Source organism: Fukomys damarensis, unplaced genomic scaffold (assembly GCF_012274545.1).
Source record: "Fukomys damarensis isolate Sample0158 unplaced genomic scaffold, DMR_v1.0_HiC HiC_scaffold_5, whole genome shotgun sequence".
NCBI lineage: Eukaryota > Metazoa > Chordata > Mammalia > Rodentia > Bathyergidae > Fukomys > Fukomys damarensis.
In genome coordinates, this window is record NW_022900917.1 from 35,843,758 (window position 1) to 35,866,151 (window position 22,394).

Sequence of the window (22,394 nt, forward strand, 5' to 3'; positions counted from 1 at the left end):
TTGTTGTAAAGAAAATTGTACTGCCTTTCCATAAACATCAGGTTAAATGTAAAGATTAATTTATTCTCTGTCAAATAAATTTGATGAAGTACTAAAATTTTGAATGTGAGCTAGTTTCTTAGTTTGGATAAATGTGCCAAAGCTGCATAAAAGTATAAAAGCAGAGGAAGATCAGTGAACAATACAGTGGTACATCAGTTCACAAACACTTTTGCTTGTGAATTATATTGTTGTTTGGAAAAATTTTGATTTTGTTTACAAACTCTACATTGGATGACAAACACAACTGTAGCCAACTTTCCCACATAAAAACAAAAGTGGCCATGTTTGCCAAAATCATGGTACAAATTATGTTTGTGAACTCAAGTACCACTATATACGAGAATTCTGTGCTATATTTGCAATGTTTTACTGTAGAAAGGTAAAATCATTCCAAATAAAATGTATACTGAAACTACTATTTTGTTGTTTTTATAGCTGCTTATATTCATTTAATAAATGTTTCAAACACACAATTCACTAGGATACATGTGAAATTTTATGATGATAAAAGCTGAGAAACCACCGACCTAAAGCCACAGAATTAGTTTCTAAAGACTTAGATACTGTCAACAGAAAGCAGATGATTCCTGAGTGAAACACGTCATTTAGGATCCTTCTTTCCTTCTGTGTGTACTTCCTTCTTCAGTAAGGATATTATCCAGGTATGTGAATGTTCAGGATCTGAGAAGGGTAGGAAGAGTTTTGTCTCCATGTCTCAGTCTGTTTTCACTACCATAACAGACTACCATATTGGGTAATTTATTTTAAAAAGTTATTTTAAAAAGTACTAGAGGATGAAAAGTCAAAAATCAAGGGGCCAACATCTGGTGTGGACCTTCTAACTGTTCATTCTTCACATGGCAGAATACAGAAGGGCAATGGAAGACAAACGGGGTGTCCTTGTATGACAGAATTGTGAAGGTAACCAAAGCCACTCCTACAAACCCACTGTATAAATGATATTAATCTTTTCTGGAGAGCTCTGCTCCAGTGATCTAAACCTCCTGAAAAGATCACTTCCTAATAGTATTAATGGAAATTAAGTTTTCAGCACTAAGGTTTTGGAAGGGAAAAAAATTTAGATAGTAGTACACACCATTACAAAGAACTATACTGTCAATGCCACATTCTAGATATGGTAAGAACACAGGCAGGCAGAGGCCTCAATCATAGCTGCTCAAAAAGTAAATAATTCTCACAACCTTCCAGAAGAAGCAGAGTGAACCCAGGGACATTGATCTAGATAATCCAGCTCAAGTAATTCTCACATGTCGATTGTCATCACATCTTATTTGGATCATGGTACTGTCATATAGTTGCTAAAAGAGCTACTCTGGAGACAAATGTTCCACAAGTACTTGTATACTATTTCTGTCACTTAGCAGCTATATACCATTTGGAAGTTACCCAATATCTCTAAGACTCAGTTACTTCAATGAAAATGCATTTGCTCTGCCACATTTTTGTGGCTTTTTCCCATATTGATTTGTGTCTTAACCTTGTCAAATTGTATATTGACTTATTTGAATATATAAAGAAAGGAAACAATGAGGCAACCATTGTCATAGATGCTACAGTTACACTAGTTTCACTTTTACCCGATCAAGTTACTTGTTTTAGTTTTCATTTAATTTGCCATTAACAGTTCCCAGCACCAACTAGGTCTGCCAAGATCTTGGCAAATATTTAATAAAATAAATTTCCATCACAGCAAATGTAGTTTCTCCCATCTTTAAAGTGCTGAGATTTCCCCCCAAAGAAAGAACACCTCACATTTTTTCTGCTCCCCAAGATGTCCTGCTGTCTCAAAAAATCTGTTTGTTTTTAGTGAGAGTACAAAGGATGGGAATTATATCTACATAAGAAATGAAGAGAAAACTGAGAACTATCTGTATCTGCAGTTTTTATATAATCTATTTTCTATATTTTCTGTCATAAAGTAGAGAAAGCATGCAGTTAGTTCAGTTATTAAAGCAAAAGAAGTTCCAGGTAGTCTTGCGACTATATCTACAAAGTCAGAATATTTGCCTGTTGTGGTCTTCATGTATAACTACAAGGTACTGTTTGCAAAACCCATCACAAAACAGATGAAAAGGACAGTGCAACCACAATGTCCAAATGGAATTCAAGACATTCTCTGGGTTCTTGGACTCAGGATTTCCAGTTTTCCAAATTTTCATCGGTATAACTTGAGTGCAAATGATTGCTATCCTTCTGGGATACATTGGAGCCATTTGTTTCACTCCCTTAAAGAGTAGAATCATATAAATGACCCTGGACTGGGAATACAAGATTTGTGAAAGGAAGTTTGAAAATTAAAGAATGTTGCTAGTGAAAAAGCAGGTCCCACTGCTAATAGCCTTTTTTTTTTCCAGTCATTAAGTTTATTGGTACATTTTAGGTATACAATATGATGACATTCGTTGTTGGGAATTTGTACCTTTACATGATATATCTTGGTTCTTATTTTTTTCCACTCTGCTGCCCTCCCTTCAACCCCTCCATTCCTTCCTTTTTACAAAGCCTTTGTTTCTGTCATTTCCTTTTATCATATTTATCCCTTTCCCTTCTTTCTTTTCCATTCCCCTTCTCAATTCCCCTTCCTTTTTGGACTTTTTCTTCCTATTTCACATTACCTATTATATATATATATTGATCCAGATTTACACTTTCAGGTTTTCACACTAGAGAAACTATTTGGTATTTACACATGTGTATCCTATTTATTTCACTTAAGAATATCTCCTCAATTTGCATCCATTTAGCTATAAATGTCTCTAGTTTATCATTCTTTATGGCTGAGTAGTACTCGATTTTATACTTTTAAAAAATATTTATCCAGTCTGCAGTTGATGGGCAATTGGACTGTTTCCAAGTTTTAGCTATTAGAAACTGTAATCAGAACTAAATGATTTGGGAGAAGCAAAAAGAAGCCATTGGATTATGCCCAGTTATTCAGCTTTAGGAGAAAAAGAAACCTGCCACTTTTTAATTTGCCCAGTTTCAGGGATCTTTATAAATTTCATCTTCCAGTAAAACAATATAAACATGGTTATGTAATAATAATCTAAGTTTATATGAAATTTGATGTGGAACGATATGAGCATGAAAATAAACATATGATTAGAGTATATCTTTCAGGACCACTCTTCACATTAGTGTTATTATGAGAATGTGTGCTGGTAACACTGCAAACATATGAAAAGCATACAGATGGTGTTGACAGTTGCCCAAAGAAATCTCTGATCTTCAGATTCCTCTATGTCAGAAACCAAACATTATGTCTGACTACACTGAAATTATATGTACAAAAAATATTGAAGAAATATGTTCAGATTCTTCTATCATGCAAAACATGTGGTTACCAATTGTTCTTAAATATTTAGTAACTAGCACAAGCTAGAAAGCAGCACCAATCTGAGAAAATTACAACTAACAGTTAGAAAACAATAATGGATATTGTTGTTGGTCTGCCTCAGGGCCAGATTATTGCCAAATATTATTCTTGATAAATGATGAGACATAGGCTGCTGTGACTGTCTCATTCAGAAGAATCACTTGGGCAAATGGAAAGAGTAAAGAAAGACTTTTGAATCATGCTTAATCTATTTAGTTTTGAACAGAGTGTTTTCTATGTGTGTTTCTATATTTGTTCATTGGTTATCAAAGTATTATCAAAGATTTTGATTTGAAAACCAGGTGAATTAAATGCTGTGAAAATTAAATTACAATAAATTCTGTTTCTTTATATCAACTCTCATTATATGTTGCTGTAATCCTTATGAATGTAAATAATTACAAAGTTTTATAATTAAAAAGTTTTACAGAGTACAAAGTGATTTTACAAAATTCATCAGATCCAAATCATAAGCTCAATCTGCTGTAATCATTTAGATTTCATAAAAATAAACTATATTTTAAGATCATTCAGAAATTCTACATTGTACTTAAAAATTAACATCTGATAAATCACATCTTTAAAGAATAATATACCTTCCAATGTATAGGCCTATTACATAAGAAGTAATGAGAAAAGCAGGTAAACTTATTCTTAATGCACTCTCGGCAGAAACTGAGATATTTCCCCCTTTTTCTTCTCTTTTCACTTCCCTTTGTAATATACTTTTTCTCCATTGAACTGAGCATAAAATTTGTCTTCCACTGGAATTGCACAAATGAGAAGTCAAGGTTTTGAAATGTTAATAAACGGAAATTGGTATATGTTAGTTTTCTTTTATGCATGAATTAATTACCTTTTCTTCTCAACCACCTCCTAGCTCACGTTATACTATGATTTTGTGATTTATACACAAAATCAGAGGTCCTTGCAGTTTAAAAAAATCAGTTTTTAATGGTAACTAAAGTTTACAGTATTAAGACAGGAGTCTATAATTTATAGACTTTTATATTAGAAGACATTTAATTTCACCTGAAATAAAGTCATCTGAAAAAGGCTTAAAACATTTCCTTGATGTTAGGTAAACACAAAACCCCTCCAATGTGTGGCTAATATGATTCTTGTGCAGTGGCTTTTGCTTGCAATCTTGTCTCTTACAATAAATGCTTGGCATTGGGATGAGCATCCCATAAAATCTGCTTCCCTGTAGTTCTTCATCCATTTTACATGTTAAGTTGTGACTCCAAAAGTACTTAACTCAACGCTCTGAGCACTTAGCTTTGAGAGAGTGACTCTAATTCTAATTAGAGCATCTTGTTTTTCTACATGTAAATTAAAAGTAATGACCATAGGAACTACAAAAGAGTAGTTCAAGAAGCTTGATTTCAGCCAGGGACTTAGCTCAATGGCAGCATGTCTGTCTCACCAGCACAAAGTCCTGAGTTTGATCCCTGGTACCATAAAACAAAACAAAATGAATCAAAACAAAATAAAACAAAGAAGCTTGATTTCAGAATCATCCACTGATACCAATCTACTCCAATTCACGATAAACATGAAATGGCAACAATCACTCCAAGCAAATTTCTAGGTGAATTATGAACATTCTTTTTGTTTTCAACTTGGTCTTTTCCAGTGACACATCATAGGTAGAGAATATTTTCTTCTATTCTAATTCACATTAGATATTAGGCAATGCATTAAGCCATAAAGCATTTACTATAACACTTTTATAGCATAATGCAACTCTACCCAAACTCAATCAGCAATGAACCTACTTTGCTGCACTGTGTAGCTGAGCTGGTCTGCAGAAATGCCTCTTCTCCCTATATTTTATGCAGCAGATTCATATACCTGCTAAGTAATTTGATGTGTAGGGTCAGTCCTCTGTGGCAGGATTCTGTTAGGAAGTTCCCACAGATTTCAGTTTCCACACATTCACATCCCTTGATTACCAATTCTACTCTTTAATCAATAGAAAATTATACTCAGTATGTGCACCCATGTTTATAGCGGCACAGTTTGTAATAGCTAAATCTTGGAAACAACCTATTTGCCCATCCGTTGGAAACTGGATAAAGAAGTTGTGGTTTTTCTATAAAATGGAATATTACTCAGCCATAAAGAGCGAGAGAATAGATTCATTCATAGGAAAATGGATACATATTGAAGATATACTCCTAAGTGAAATAAATAAGTCCCACATGTGTAAATACCGAATAGTTTCCCTGGTGTGAATATTCTGCAACAATGCATAAGATTCTAATAAGATTACTGACATTTAGAAATGGGAGGAAAGGAGCTAAAGATGTAGGGAAGGTGTGATACGTAGGGGAAGAACAAAAAGGGAAAAGAAAAAAATGTGAGAGAATGAAAAGATGAAAATAAAGTGTTTGTAGATGGGGAGGGGAGGAGGGGGTGAAGGGAGGGCAGAGGTAAGGGGAAAAAAATGAGAATCAAGACTTGCCATGTAAAGGTACATGATCCCAACAATGAATGTAACTGTACTGTATCCCTAAATGTACCAATAAACTCAATAAAAAAAAAAAAGAAAAAAAAAAAAGAAAATTATACTCAAAATTCTGTTTAGCATTAATCTTATTAGTAGGTTGTAAAGTATTAGAATCTTTGGCTTAATAAATTCATATAGTTATTTTATTTTCTAAAACACTACTATTTTTTTTATCTCTCTTTAAAATCTGTGATCACTTATAACTTTGAAACTCATAAGCAAACATATCTTTTCTTTGGAAACCCATCTCTAACGGGCAGTGGACAATTTTTCATCTTAAAGATCTATTTATTTTTTCCTTCTGTACTCTACTTTTCTCTGTTCTCATTGTAATTGGTAACTATGCTACTTATGTTTCTTTTCTATTGCAAAATTGGGGAACCTTGAATACAAATTAGAATTACTGCTTTATCTCTTTACGACTTCTATGAGATAATAGGACCCTTGAATGTACTGCATTCCATCCCTGGAAAACAGTAGGCATCAAATCAATGTCTACAGAATGGATTGACTAATGAATCACATCTATTTGGTAGCTAGGCATAAGTAATGAAGAGTAAAAGAAGTCTAAAACATTCCATTTTTAAAATATTTCCAATTTTAGAATATTGTAGAAGTCAATACAAAGTTGGGAATTTTCTACTTACAAAAATCACCGAAAACCTTCAATAGCATGGTAATGGCAAAAGAAGTTGAAACAAATCTCAACATTTCTCTATTTGTTCTTTTAGCTTATAAACTAATTAATATTTAATACAGTTTAAATTATGGCTTTATTTTTTTCTGCTTTTCAGAAAGAATGTAGTAGATTTAAGCTAAGAGTCAGTAGCAATGACAAAAAATAAAATTTGAAATTGAGAGGTATTAAAGGCACAGACTGTAAATGTTTTTCTTGTTGATTTTGAAAGTAAGTTTTTCCCAGTATAAACACAAAAGCCTCTGATGTTTGTTCTTAATGTAACATAAACATATTTTATAAAGGCATTCTTTGTCAGGCACTTACTAATAGTTTAAAAGAAAAAATAATGCAACATACAATCTTATTTAGTGCTGAAATCTATTGAAAAGGGAATCAGAAGAAACACAACTATGCACCATTTGGCTTCTTTGTGAAAACACCAACTTATCTAAACACTGGCACAAAAGAAAAAATAACTGTGTATTTACCCTGCAATTATGTGATACTCAACCTTATAATTAAAGGAACAACAGTTGCCACGTACACAAAGTGCACTCACAGGAAGTAAGTACACTATAAAATAAAGTAATTACTGAAATAAACTATATAATTAAAAATTCTTAAGGCAGCAACAAGGCTTGCCCACCTAATTCTAAAACTACCAAGATAGTTACTCCAGATGCATTTTCCTGTAGTTTACAAAGAATGGCAAATGTATCTGTTTCAGAAGCCAGTTCTCTGGAAAAGAACACAAATAACTTTTTAATTTGTTCCCAGAGCTGATACACCCTATTTGGGTACAGCCTGAAGTTAGCAGAGCATTCTGAACACTAATGTCCAAATCCATTTTTGACAATAAATGATGATTCAAAGCAGACCTATTCATTAGCATTACTGGCACTGAGAGAAACAATGCCTTTTTAAAGGTTTATGCAAATAAGTACAGAGACAGTTTTCTAGAGAAACCCTAGATGCTGTTGGGGAGGTACGTACTTGTGTTTCAGAGAGTCATGTGGATTTGATTCTGTCTTTATTTTCTTACAAATAGCTATGAAACAATTCAATAATAATCAGGAAAGAATTTGTGTAATTGTTTATTGACTTGCAGTAGTATCCACTTCTCAGCAATATCTACAGTTTCTACCTTTACTTTTTCCATAAATTTTAATTTCATGCTTTATTTTGAGGAATAAGGTCTTATAAGACATTGCTAATAAATCTCATATCACAGTACACACAGTAGGAAGTATGAATCCCACATTTTGACCTATGAAACCATGTGGGTGGAAGGGTCATTTAAGCACCGGAAGAAAATCAAGTTATTGTGGAATAATTATGTTTAATTTTGGACATGCATGAGTTCATACTATGTTGGAATTCAGAAACAATTTACAAGCAATTAAACATACAGGAACTGTGAAGAAAAACCAAGGGTACAGACAGTAATTGAAGTGAGGCGGGTGGTGGAACCACTGAGCCAAATCCCCAGCCCACAGATTGTTAATATTAAAGGCTTCTGAGATGTCAAGCATATGGGAATTGAGAAACATACTGTTAACGTAGTATTATGGGGAACATTCATATCAATAAGAGAGTCACCAGTGATGCTGGTCCTTTCCGATATGTACCATCTCAGAACATTTGCAAAGTCAAACAACTATATTTTAGTTTCTTTAATAGTAATTATGCATTTCCTTAGTGTTAGATCACTGATAAAATAAAACTAACAACAAACTTACTTAAGGCATGCTTTTGAAGGAAAATTTGTTCAGCGTTACGCATTTCAAAATAGATGTATATAGTCATTCAAACAGCATATTTTATTCAGGCTTAGAATCCATATGAATTTGTGCTGTTTGCCCAAACACTGTGGAAGATTCTGAATCACAACTATTTGGACCTCCTTTAACTCATTTTAGTGTCTATTTTTACAAATAAGAAATGTCTCATTTTTTAAAAATGATATATTTAACATCTAAAATGTATATAGTAAAATACTTATTTCTTCCTCACTAAAAATATGGCAAATGGGACAAAATATAAATACCATTTTCTTTCAAGTTTTTGAAACCTCATTGTCATTTGTAATTTTCATCCTTATTTGCCTCTTAAAACAGGTAGATCCCTGCATGCTTTTTGTATTTTTATAACCCAGAAGTCCTCTAAGGAAGAAGCAAAGATAGAGCACTATATCTTGCTTGTGAGGAGATCTCTGTTTATAACTAATATAGAACCTTGAACATAGAAAGGACTTTGTACACATTTTGTAAATAAAAGTAATAGAAGACTAAATCATTTTCACTCCACCAAGCACACATAATTATATTTAAAAATTGTAACTTGTTTTGTGATTTTTGCTGATGCGAAGCCTTACAGTAGCATACTTATAGTCAGGGGATGCACTTATTAATCCCACAAGTATTTCTCTCTTTTTTACTATGTGTAAGAACTATGAAAAAAATCCTTTTTGAGAGTATGATCATACAAGTGTGTCTTATTATAATTGTGCCTGAAGAAAATGATCACCTTTTATCACATAGAAAGAGAAAGCTTCCTTTGGAATTTAAGGCACTTACAGACTTTGTTTCTTTTCTTTTCTTTTTTTTTTTTTTTTGGTTTTTTTTTTTTTTTTTTTTTTTTTTTTTTTTTTTTTTTGTGGTTGCTTGTTTTTCTTTTTTTTTTTTTGTTTCATACTTGTTAATTTCTTTCCATTCTCTATTTCAAATGTTTGACTCCATTATAGCTTTCAAGAGGCATAATAGCAGTACTTTTGCCAAAAACTGTGCTTGGAACTGGGGCAGTAGGGCAACTCTATTTTTCCCTTATGTAGAAAAGTGCTTTCAAGATGGTGATCTTGTTCTACCCCTTCTGCCCTCTCTAAACCCCAGAAGGAAATCCTCCCAGATTCTTGCCACACTCCTCCCCACAGGCTTACCTTAGTTTATCTAGGGATTACCAGAAGCAGAGGTCCATTTTGCTCACTTTTACAGACAGCTTTGAGAAGGCTTGTGTTTGCTTGGCACTAATTGCAACAGGGTAAGCCATTTGTTAATTTCAGAAATCATCATTAGGAAACATTGACCCACATAAGGATATTCTTTCCCATATCACCTTCATTAAGGTGGACAATGCCTGATGTTTCTGGTTTTTAATGAATCCCATATCTAAGCAGAGGAAAAAATATCAACATTCATAGTGCCTTCTAACAATGGCTGCACATTTGACATTGATGTGCCCTTTTTAAGATTTTGGGTCCTCCATCCAGTTGTACTAACTGTCATTTTAATACCATAGCCTCTTTTAGCTTTGGAAATTTTCTTTAAGATTTTTTTTATACAAAACTTTATTGTATTTTTGTCTATATTGTTAAAGCTAATTTTTTCTTTGATTATAGTAGAATTAAAGAAAGGGTTGTAGTTATTCTTTTAAGGTATCAAAGATTAGATAGAATGCCTTATTATTCAGTATAAACATACTTTAAATGAGGAATAAAGTTGAGGTAAGAATAATTGAAATCACCTCTAGAAGAAATTAATGAGAACCAGAGGAGTTAGTTATCAGAACTTCATCCTTACACACTGTAAGTTATTACATACAAGTGCTTGAATAGTTCTGCTTAGTCCAGTCCACAAAAGGCATTGTAAAGGGCCTGCAATCCAAGGAAGTTCTCTGGTTCCAATTCTAATTCTATTCTCTAAGCGTTTAACAACAATGACAACTTTAAACTCTAAAAATCTTATCTTTATCTAATACTGCAATAAAATGTTGGGGACATTACCGGGAAAAATTTCATCAGCTACACAAAAAGGATAAATATCATACATACAGCAATAAGAATAAAAATAATGCTGACCTATTTTAATAATCAGTATAATCTATGATTACATATAACAAGAACAATATGACAGAAAATATATTTAACATTAAAGAAGAAACAATAAGAAAGTGTTAAAAGATCTGATGGACTCAGTTTATTAGGTTCACTTTCACTGTTTTACAAATGAATTTTTAAGACGAGTGGAAACCACCATATGGGTCTCCAAAGCTTGCCCACTCTGTACCTACTGCAGCACTCACAAGCCCAAACCACCACCTTCGTTAGAACCTGAGCAGAGGGAAGAGACTTGCTCTGGGGAAGTCTGGAAGTTACAATTTATGCATATGCCATGTGGGGTATTTAAACAGATTTTGGTCCTAATTGACACCTCTACAGACTGGGTTAAAGACTTTTCTGCCCACTCAGAAAAGGCTGTGAAAGTAGTCAAGGTACATCTGCAAGAAAACATCCCATGACTTGGACTACCCCAGACCTCTAGAGTGACAATGGGCCTTTGTTTATCTCCCCCATGACTCAGGAGGTGGCAGAAGTTTTAGGAATAAAGTGTCATCTCCATTAGACATGGAAACCTCACTTCTTTCCAGGAAGAAGCTATAGAGGAACCCACAAAGAATTATGCGGGTATGTGTCTCTTAGGGAAATGAGAGAGAGGATGTAGGGTGTCGATAACACTGGCCTGGAAGGGAGATCTGAGAAGATCCTGGAATGCATGTACAGAGCAGTTCTAAGAACCCTGGATGTGGACTTCTCATCAGAACTCAAGCAGGTTTTTCATAGGACAACCTGGACATGATGTTGGTGTGGGAAACATGAAGAGAGACAGATGCCACTGAGCGCCACTGACCAGGCCTCTTCGTGACAGCCACCCTACACTATGAGGTGTATTTTTTCTTTTTCTTTTTTCTTACCTTTCCCTACCTTTTTACCCAACCTAAACTCATCTGCATAACCCATTTCCCCCCATCCTTCCATTTTTTTCCTATCTTTAGTAAATATGAAACCTTGCCACAATTAAAACAGAATTGGTTTAAAATTTTAGAGTTAGGAAATCTAGAACCTATTTCTTATATTTTTTAACTGTAAATACCACAATAGCTTTTCTTTCCCCTTCTTTATTTCACTTTTTAAAAAAGTAAAAGTCCTTGGCCTCAAGAAACTTGCCTTTTAAAGGAAATAACCTTCATATGCCCACCCAAAAGGAAGAAAAAAATAAATAGAACTGTTTTATTAGCTTTACAGACAAATATCTGAAGGTATTTATAATAGGAATATTTACCCTCCTGCCATGAAAATGAAAAAGACTCCTTTAAAGAGGTTAGTGTTCCACACTGCCATAATGAGAAATCTAAAATCAAATGACAAAGATGCATAAAAGCATCCAGGCTGTATGATTTATCTACAGGAAGGCATCCATGAACTATGCAGAATTGGGTTCCCTTGTAACTTTAGGGGAAACAATGAGTGAAAACAACAGAGGAAACAAATTTAAAGAGGCCAAGTCATGTTCAAACCCATAGAAAATAGAATACTGTACAACCACCAGTGATTAAAGCACAAAGAGCTCAAATAGTAGCCAAAGAAGATGAAGTTTTGCTTGAGATAGAGCAAAGGTGCTCATAGGAAGCCTGTGCCACACAATTATTTACACTAGTTTTGGAAGGCAACAATCTGACAACAGCTTTTCTTGTTTAAAGCCTAAAACTAGGAAAAAAAATTAAGAAAATTACTTAACATCACTTACTTTCTTCTGATATAAAAATTACACATTAATGTAGTTTTCAGAGAAAATTTGGGGGAAAAAGAAGAAAATTAAAAATGGCTAATTACAGGTAAAGAGAGGGAGAAATGACATGCCTATAGGCATTTCTACTAAATTTCTTAGGTACTTATCTTTCTCTTATGCCCATCTATTCATCATTTCTATCTTACCTACTCTGTCTCTTTCATTCTCTCATCTCTAGCTACCATATCTATTTTTCTTTCTTTCTTTCTTTCTTTCTTCCTTTCTTTCTTTCTTTCTTGCTTGCTTGCTTGCTCTTCTGACAGTGAGACAGGAAAGGGTAGACACAGGACAGATTTTTCAAAGTTAAAACACAGCTGGAGGCTGGATAAAGAAGTGTTTTTTTCTATAAAATGGAATACTACTCAGCCATAAAGAATGAGAAATTAGAGTCATTCATAGAAAAATGGATACATATTGAGGATATAATCCTAAGTGAAATAAATAAGTCACACATGTGCAAATACTGAATACTTTCTCTGACATGAAAAACTGTAATGGTACATAAGATCCTAATGACATAATTGACAATGTGAAATAGGAAGAAAATGGCTAAAGGTGTAGGGAATGTGGGAAGGGTAGGGGAGAGGTACTAAGGGAAAAGAAAAAAATATGAGAAAATGAAAAAATGGAATTAAAGTATTTTAAATAGGGAAGGAAGGAGGGGATGAAGGGAGGGTGGGAAAAAATGAGAACCAAGACCTGTCATGTAAATACAAGATCCCATGATAAATGTAATTACACTGTATATCTAAAATGTATCAATAAACTCAATGAGAGGAAAAAAAATAAAAAACAAAGTTACTAAACACATTTCTATCTATTGGTTCCCTATTTAAATTTCCCTGAATTTAATTAATACTAGATAAAATGCTTTTGGCACTGAGATCTTTGCTTCACATTAAAATAGCATTGACAGATATCTGTAAATATGTTTTCATAATTATTAGTAAAGTTGTGCATTCAAATGAATCCAGTCAAAATAGGTGCTACTCTCTAGATAGAGCCAAATTGGAATTAGAAGCCTTTTAATACAAAGTTGGAAGTTTCCCAGAGACCATTCCCATCTTTAGACACTTACGGGAGGGAAAGTAGCCCTAGATATATTCCTTAAGTAAGAGCTATCTTGATACCCTATTCAGTGGTATTATTATAGAAGAATTAGAGAATTAATATTCATGGCCTTAGATTAGAGGTTTGGCTCAGTCATTTACAAATTACATAGATGAATTCCTAACTTCTCTGTGCTTTTATATGTATAATGAAATAAACAATAATACTACTTCACAGAGCCTCTGAGTAAGATACAGTGATTATTCATTAAAAGTTAACCATTATTATTAAAGACAACTTGTTATTCAATTGTTTTGCTGGATACAGTTTAGTGACATGGAATTCTTAGATGGTAGATGAAAACAAAACAAAGCATGCATGCTTATAATCTAGCACTTGAGGAAGCTGAGCAGGAGAGTCACAAATTTGAACCTAGCTTGGGCGACTTAGAAAGATAGTTTAGTGTAAAGAACATGTGTTCCTCTTCTGTTATACTACAAAAAAAGAAAAAAAGATGCTGTAGGAGTGCAAAACAATTTACTCTTGCATGGAATCTTAGAATATCCTGGAAAAATTAAGTGAGACAAATAATCCTTGAAAAACTAAAAATAGATCTACCATAAGATCCTTCAATTTCACTTCAGGGTATACATCCAAATCAAACAAAATCACTCTGCTAAGCAATATCTGCACTCTCGTGTCTGCTGTAATGCTACTTAGAGTAGCCAAGAAATGGAAACAACCTAAGTGTGTATCAACTTATGAATAGAGTTTTAAAATGAGGTATTTATACATGCTGTGGAAAACTATTTGGCCACAAAAAAGAATAAAATCTTGACACTTGTGACAAAATGAATAGAACTGGAGATTGTAACAAGGCAAATAATCCAGATACAAAAAGCTAAGTACTTCATTTTCTTATTTGTTGAATCTTATAAAAGTTCTTCATAGAATGTGAAAGCTTATTCCTGATTACCAAATCCTGAAGAGTGAGGAAGGAGAGACTGAGAGTAGATACTAAATTAGAATCAGACAGGAGTTAGAAATTCAGGTGTACTTTTGCACAGTAGCAAAACTTGTTTTGTTCAATGAATCCAATGACAAATTAATGTATCATTTTGTTTCATTTTCTCTCTTTTACATGAATAAAAGCTTTGCTTAAGGTTCACATATTTTTTGAAGTAAATCTGAATGATCTATCCTTTGGAGTAACACTAGCACTTAATAGTTACCAATTTGCATTTAGCTTCTGACTGGAATTGAAAAAAATTGAATGTTTTCTGACTCTTCAGATAAATGCAGAAAGCTAAAAAATGCATAGCTCTAGATAATGATGATAAACTGTATCACTCAACAGCTAGAAGAAAGGCTTTTGAAAATTTCATTATAGAGAAATAATAAATGTTTGAAGGGTTGTATATTTACTTTGAATTTAAAATTACAGTGTCAACATGTATTGAATGATCATACAGCATCCCATACATATGCATAATTTTATGGTTTTTGGTGTATTAGTCAGCTTTCAATTGCTATAACAATATGCTTAAATCAGTTAACTTAGAAAAGGTTTTTGCTTGGTTCACTGCTTTGGAAGTTTCAGTCTATAATCAAGTAGTCACATATTTTTCAGCCTCTTGTAAGGGGACCAGAGAGTGAAAATAGCAAGTGCTTAACAGGGAGATGAAAAGATACGAGTACCATACTACTCTTCAAAGTCATACCTCCCTTGAACTACGGACTTTCCGCCAACCTCGAATTACTAATGTTTCTATCACCTTTCAAATGCGTCACACTGTTTAAAGTATCTTCTGAGAGTCAAAGTAAATTTTTAGCCTTTTGCTTTACTTTTAGAAATCTAAAAATCTATAGGGAAATTAAAAAGTTAGCTAAATGATTGCAAGCTACAATAGTGGGATAGGCATGGAGTCAACATTTCTATTCCAAAACAGAGGAAAAGAAAACTAATAACTAAAAGAAAACTAAGAGCTCAATCTGGAAATCACAAGGAGGGACTTCATTCAACCCCAGAGAAAAATTCAAACTCAGTAGGGCAAACATTAAATCTTAAAGTTCCGTGCCTGGCATCTGGGCACACCGAGGCCAGATACAGGCTACCCAGAACCTTTGCTGGCAGCAGCCCATACGGCCATTGTGACATTTACACATTGGCTTTTACTTTCCATGAATTGTGCTATATATCGCAGTCTTCTACAGTTTAGGGGTCTCTACTGTAGCTTTGGCTTCGTTTCCACAGTTCCAAGCATGGTCCTCTCCAGGGCTGTTTACAGGCACACTGACATCATTGTGGATGGTCTAGCATCCAAGTATTTCATTTGAAATCTCAGTAGAAGCTGCCAGGACATCATAACTCTTGCATTCTGCACACCTGCAAAGCCTGCAGCAAACGAACAATGCCACAGAGCGCTTCCAGGGCCGGCTGAAGTGGGACATGCTTGAACCACCTCCGCAGCAGATTCTAAGCATCTTTCTGCCTAAAGTCTGGAAAATCCTTTCCTTACTAAAGGACCTTGAAGAAATACTGGTGTCAGAGGGCACGCTAGGGCTCTTTGCTTTAATTTTAGAAAAAAAATGGATTTTTAATTTTCTCCACTATCTTTCACTGCATCATTACACACATTATAAATGTTCCAAATCTTTCCGCTCTGCTCTCCTTTGCTCCAGATTCTCATTGTGAGTTTAGCTACAGGCAGCTGGTAATACCCATGCTGCAGCCTTGATACTTCACTGCTTTAACATTTCCTCTGCCAAGCTCCCACAGTCTCAATGTATGAACACAATATATGCAAATACTTTGCCATGATATGACAAGGACATTCCCTTGTGTAATTTCCTAAAGAATCCCTATTTCAGTTCAATCCCTGGTATCACAAAAAAAAAAAAAAGAACGAAAAGAATCCCTATTTTCATTTAAATTTCACCAGTCACCTTTACTGTCCACCTTTCGCTCACCATTGTGGTCATATAAGCCACCATCAGAATGAACGTCTACCAACACCACATCCTTACATAACAGTTAAAATAAACTTCAGAGGTAAAGGCATAGTTCTGATTTTAAAAGTATCTATCTGAAGTTAGATTTTTAAAGATTTATATTTAGTTCTATTCTCATGCAAGATGAAATTAGATAAATTGTTTAACCCACCTATCATCCCTTTTCCTGATCATTTGAAAATATATCAAATTGCCAGGATGTTAGAAATTTGTGTTCTGAAAGTAAGAGACTTCGTAATTGCTTTGTGAGTGATTCCAGTAATTGGAATATGGGAAAAATTATATGGGTTGCTTCCAAATCTGCCTACAAAAATCTCACATCCAAAAACGTTCATTGCCTCAATCCATTTGGCAAGTTCTATGAAGGCCACATTTTGGAAATTTAACCACCCTAAAAAAGAAGGAACTTTAGTCTGTGAATCACTATGAGGACTGTATGATTACCATTAAATTGTTTTAAGAACAGGAAATACATGTCTTAAGTTTTTTCAATTGTCAGTTTTGTTTATTTTGACCAAAATACAAATTGATACTTTGTAATTGGTGATGAGAATTTTGCTATAGGAAGCAGTGCTTCAGTAGCCAGAGTGAAGATCAATACTAAACTCCCAAGGTATGGTATCCCATAGTATGCATATGCATGACAAAAATTTTAGGAAAATACTGTCTGTGAAAAAAGAGGAGGAAGTGGTTGGAATCAATTAAAATTTTAATATATAATTGTCTACATTTGATTGTACTTGACAAATATTCCAAAACCAAAAATGATCTCAAGTGAAAATATCCAGATTCGACAGGAAAAATAAGAATCTAAACTATACATAGGCCCATGAAGACTGTGAGAAAGAGGACTGCCTTCAATCTTGATCATCACAGGAATAATCATGAAAGTCTTTGCATAACAAAATGTCATGAAGGCTCAAGTTTGCAGCAAAGGCCAGGTTAAGTGTTGGTTGTGGCATTGTTTAATTTTTGTTTTGTTTCACTTATACTTGATTGGGCTTAAATGGCCACTTAGAAGTCAAAGTCTGAAACCATGCAATAAAACCAAAAGGGTTTCTTCTAAGACAAAAGAATCAGGGAAAAATCAAGGAACTCCACTCATGAATAAACTTGGCAGCCCTCAAAGTGTTTTCTGCCCAACATGATTTCAAAATTATGAGTCAAGTATCGACTACTAGTGTTCCATTTTCTTCTCAGTGGCTTTTTTTTTCTCAGCTTTAATTGCGTTTATTGGTACATTTTAGGGATACAGTACAGTTACATTCATTGTTGGGATCTTGTACCTCTACATGACAAGCCTTGGTTCTCATTTTTTCCCCTTACCTCTGCCCTCCCTTCACCCCCTCCTTCCCTCCCCATCTACAAACACTTTATTTTCATCTTTTCATTCTCTCACATTTTTTTCTTTTCCCTTTTTACTCTTCCCCTACCCATCCCACCTTCCCTACACCTTTAGCTCCTTTCTTCCCATTTCTAAATGTCAGTAATCTTATTATAATCTTATGCATTGTTGCAGATTATTCACACCAGGGAAACTATTCCGTATTTACAGTGTCTTTTATTACTTTGGTTCTGCCACACTGCTGTACACTGGTTATGTATGTTTGGGGGTGATGCAGAGGTGATCAGTTAGACAATATTTTGTCACTTTAGAGTAGTGGACTGGAAGCCAGGTGCAGACACAGGACGAATGGCACTTAAGGTAATAGAGATTGAGGTAGATGCAGTAACTGGATCAGACCACATCTCCCTCAGAAAAATACAGAGCCTTGATATGTACTTGGTCAGAGTGTCAGACATTAGTATGGACTGAAGATGTTTTCTTATAGGAGCATTCATTTTTCAGCCACTTATCTGTGGGTGGAAATGATAAAGAACATTTCCATCTCCAGCCCATGAAAAATCTCCCACTTATAACAGTTTATGATTTTCCCCCTTCCTCCAGTGATGTAAGGCCTCATTATGCAGATGGCTCCATCCTAAGGAGCCTGGGTCCCTTTGTTGTTGTATGGAGAAGAGCCATCTGGTCTGTAATAGATCACGACATGAGTCAGAAATAAATACAGTGTTAAGCCACTGTGCTTTGGGGATTCGGGTTTATTTTATCCTCACTAATACACGCCCTCAAAAGGTTATTGGCAAAATTAAACAAGTTAACACATTTAAGATATTGGGAAACATGCATGACATACAGTAAATACTTCATAAATGTTAGACATTTTTATACTATTCTGTTGAATATTTACATTTATTTGGATGGGAACGTTGTCTACAGTTCTGTACTGTGCTCTTTTTCAGGGGATAAAACTAGGGTGATTTGTTTTTCTTTACATATGCAGACTAAATAAATTACTTAATTATTTTATTAATATATAAATAATCAGCTTTAGGACTCATTTCATTGGAGCAGTTACTGGACTGGGATACTCATGTCTCAAAATCCCTGTTTTGCTTAATGGATTATGGCTTAATTTTATGTTCATTTTAAACATACTGATTTTCACAAATAAGAATTCCAGGACACTGAAATACATAGGTATAGACCTAAATCAATTTCTATCTGTATTTATTTTTAGGTTTATTAGGATATAGGGAATATATAGATATTCACTAATGCATAGAATTTTTAAATACAAGACTTAAAATCTGAATGTCTGGAGTAAAACAAAAATCTGCCTCTTAGATTTTCTGAAATCCAATCTCCTGCAGACTGGTTCCTTGCCTCCTGGTGTGTAACATGAACAACCTAGGCCAGAATTATTATTTTTTGTCACAGCAATGAAAGGAAAAGCCAAACCCTTTTTCTTTGTAATGTTTGTTTGTCAGTGACATTGCTGATGAGATACATGGTTTGTTTTCTTATGATTTAATCTCGGTTCCTTTTCCATTTTATGTGTAGAAGTGGGTAATAACACCAAAATGAAGTAAAAGGAGAGTTACCTCTTGAATAAGATGACCAAATGTGGCACCTCAAACTGTATTTACCCAGATTTCACATTGGCTTAGATGGTTCTTGTTACAGCTGACAACTTTGCTCTTATGGCTAAAAAAGTAGTGCAGATGGTGCTTTTTCTGTACAACTTTATTGTCAATTTTAAAAAACTCAAGTAGGAATATTACAACTTGTCTACGGATACACAAAATCACTAAGAAAGTTTTAGAAAGTAACTATCATACACTGAAAATATTTTTCAAAAATTAGTGTTAATATTTTAAAAATAAAATACTTGTTTTCTGTGCAAAGCTGTACACTCTTGGAGAGCTGGGCCCAACTTTTTAGCACAGAGTAGATGCTTATTAATTTTCAAGTGAATGGATGAAAACTGCCACTCACATAGTGCCTTCATTGACAGTTGATCTCACTTAGGAGTTACTTCTATTTTAGACTGTGTTCAAATGAGCAATCAGCATTTAAAAATAGTTAAGAGTTGATTACTTTTTCTGGTTCTAGAAAAATTGTTTCAATTTTATTGGCTTGTGTTTTTCTCTTAATAGTCTCACAAAATGTATAATACTATTTTGCTTACTGAACAGATGAATAAATAAGGAGATTAAGCAAATTTTCCAAGACTAGCCACTCAGTGAAGAGTCTGGGTACGGAGCCATGCTCATTTGACTTCTCACATACTGTTAAGACAAGGGTATCCGAAATTAGGTCTGCTGTTCCATTAACACTATGATTGTTTCTAGGAAATTGGTCAACTTGTGTGAGTAATTCAGGTAGTTAATAAGCAAAGAATTTTCCTCATTCTTGGGGAGATCCTGCCTTCTTGACAATGAAAGAGTCACTTGGCTAAATCCTTTTGCAACTTGAAAATCGTTCTCTGATTTAGCCCTTTCATAAGTTTGGATTTCTAGTACACTGGTTAATCTGAAAGTGAGGCACTTGGCACTTGAGCCAGAATTACCTGGATTATCTAGGCAAAATGTGTTTTGAGCTCTTGGGGACTTAATTACTGGAGCAATTGCACAACTCTCCACTTCAGCTTGGCTCTTTAGACACAGTGACCCAGTAGTTTAGATGGATTCGTCAAATTGTAGTTCCTCAGTGTTACTTGTACTCCCTTTAAATTGAAGCTAAGTATCACTACTCTTTATTTTCTAGAATGATAGCACTGATAAGGGTTATGGTCACTACATGTAAGTGTGGCTTTAAACCATAATGAGCACACAGTATCTATTCCTCCTCCATAAATACAAGAGGAAAACTAATTTGTTAAGTAAAATAAAAACCTAAAAGCCTTTATTATAATAAAGCCAACTAATGGAAAAATTTCAAGAAATGTTAAGGCTTCTGTATACATAATGTTTATGAAAAAATACTGAACAATTTTAATAATCACAAGCAAGTATTTAAATATAATGCAACAACAAAAACGGTGTACTAGTAAAATTGTCAGTATATCTGATCCTCTTTGATGTTTATTTCTGACTCATGCAGTTCTCCTAGAGCTACATCTTAGGTATCACATAGATTTTCAGATGTCAGTGAAAGCATTACTTGGTTTGTGTCACATACAAGACTAAATTTGAAAGGAATTATGCCTTGTCTAAGAAAGAGACCTTAGCTGTAGTGACTGAAGTAATGAAATTCACCAAATAAATTATTGAAAGAGAAATTACCTTGACAACTACCCATCAACTCTTATTTTAAATCTTAAAATTCCAGATTGGGTGCAATCTGGAGAAGCTGCCAAAGGGCTGCGATGAACTTGAATACTGACATATATTCCATATAAATATTATCTGAAGCACTCTAATGCAGATATATTTCCAAGGCTACCCTGAGAGATGTTATTATCAAATCTAATCTATGTAAAACCTCTTCTCTATAAACATTACAGATTAAAAAATATAAAGCATGTTATGAAGGAAATGATATTAAAAAGAATTTCTACCAAAAATTATTTCTAGAATTGTTCTGATGATGGTGTAAAAAAATCATTGAATTGAATTGTTTAGCACAGCTAGCATTAAGTACTGATTGTATTTAAAATTGCAACTACTTTTGAACTAACTCCTGTGTTTAATCCTCCATGAGACTGTAATGTAATATTTTTAAATGATTTGCCATGCATGTCTAAAAACTTACTTCTCTATTTCTTTATTTTATATGAGTAAGTGTAAAAATATATCTTGTGAATAGGTCTTTGGATGGGTACCTGTTCTAACTATGTGTCTTGGACAATTTGGTCAGTCTGGATTTTCTAATTCATAAAGTGGAGATCATATTTTATCTATAGATTTCATTATAAAAGATAAAAAATGTCTATTTTTTCTTATACATGAAAATATAATTTTATTTTTGATAGTTTTTCTATCCCATTTTGAGTTAGACAGTCAAAGGTTTGCTTGGTTCTAGTTAACACAATTTCACAAATTTGAGTAAAAATCCACAAATATCTACTGATATTATAATTGTTATAAGAAGTTTTGGAATAGTTCTATCTGAGAATGTTTCCTTATGTCTATGGGATAGTATGGGTGAATAAAGAATAAATAATAGAGAAACATTATCTACAATGCTTAACTTGAAATTTAGAATGAGAAAGTCTAATTCTATCTTTTACAAGTTTTCCAGTCACTTTTTATTTATAAACTAGTCATTGTCACTAAAATTAAAATAGATATGTTTTTAGAACAGGCAGAGGTTGCTTTCTGAGTAGAAATATAGTATTTTAAACATCTCAAAATTCTGAAGAAAAATGCAGGATCAAGCTAAAGGTGTCTCCACTTAGTAGAACATCAGTAATGTTGCAAATGTCAGAAAACAGAATCTACGTTTTAGTATTGGAATATGAGACAACGTCATCGCTATATCAAAACTGTCTTACACTTTGACGTCTCACTTGTTCCTGTAACAAGAATTGCAATCCTGTCCTGGTTTGTTTACCTCTTTGTACAACCAGTTCTCTGCAGAGTTGTAAACTTGATCCATGGTCCATACGTAATACAAGGTGGTCTGAATCGAAGTGTGTGTACACAACTAAGAGCATCCTCTGCCCATTTATCTTCACTCTTCACTATTTTCTCCAGTGACTCTGGTCTGAATTCTGATGAGGTACTGCATGGTGCAGT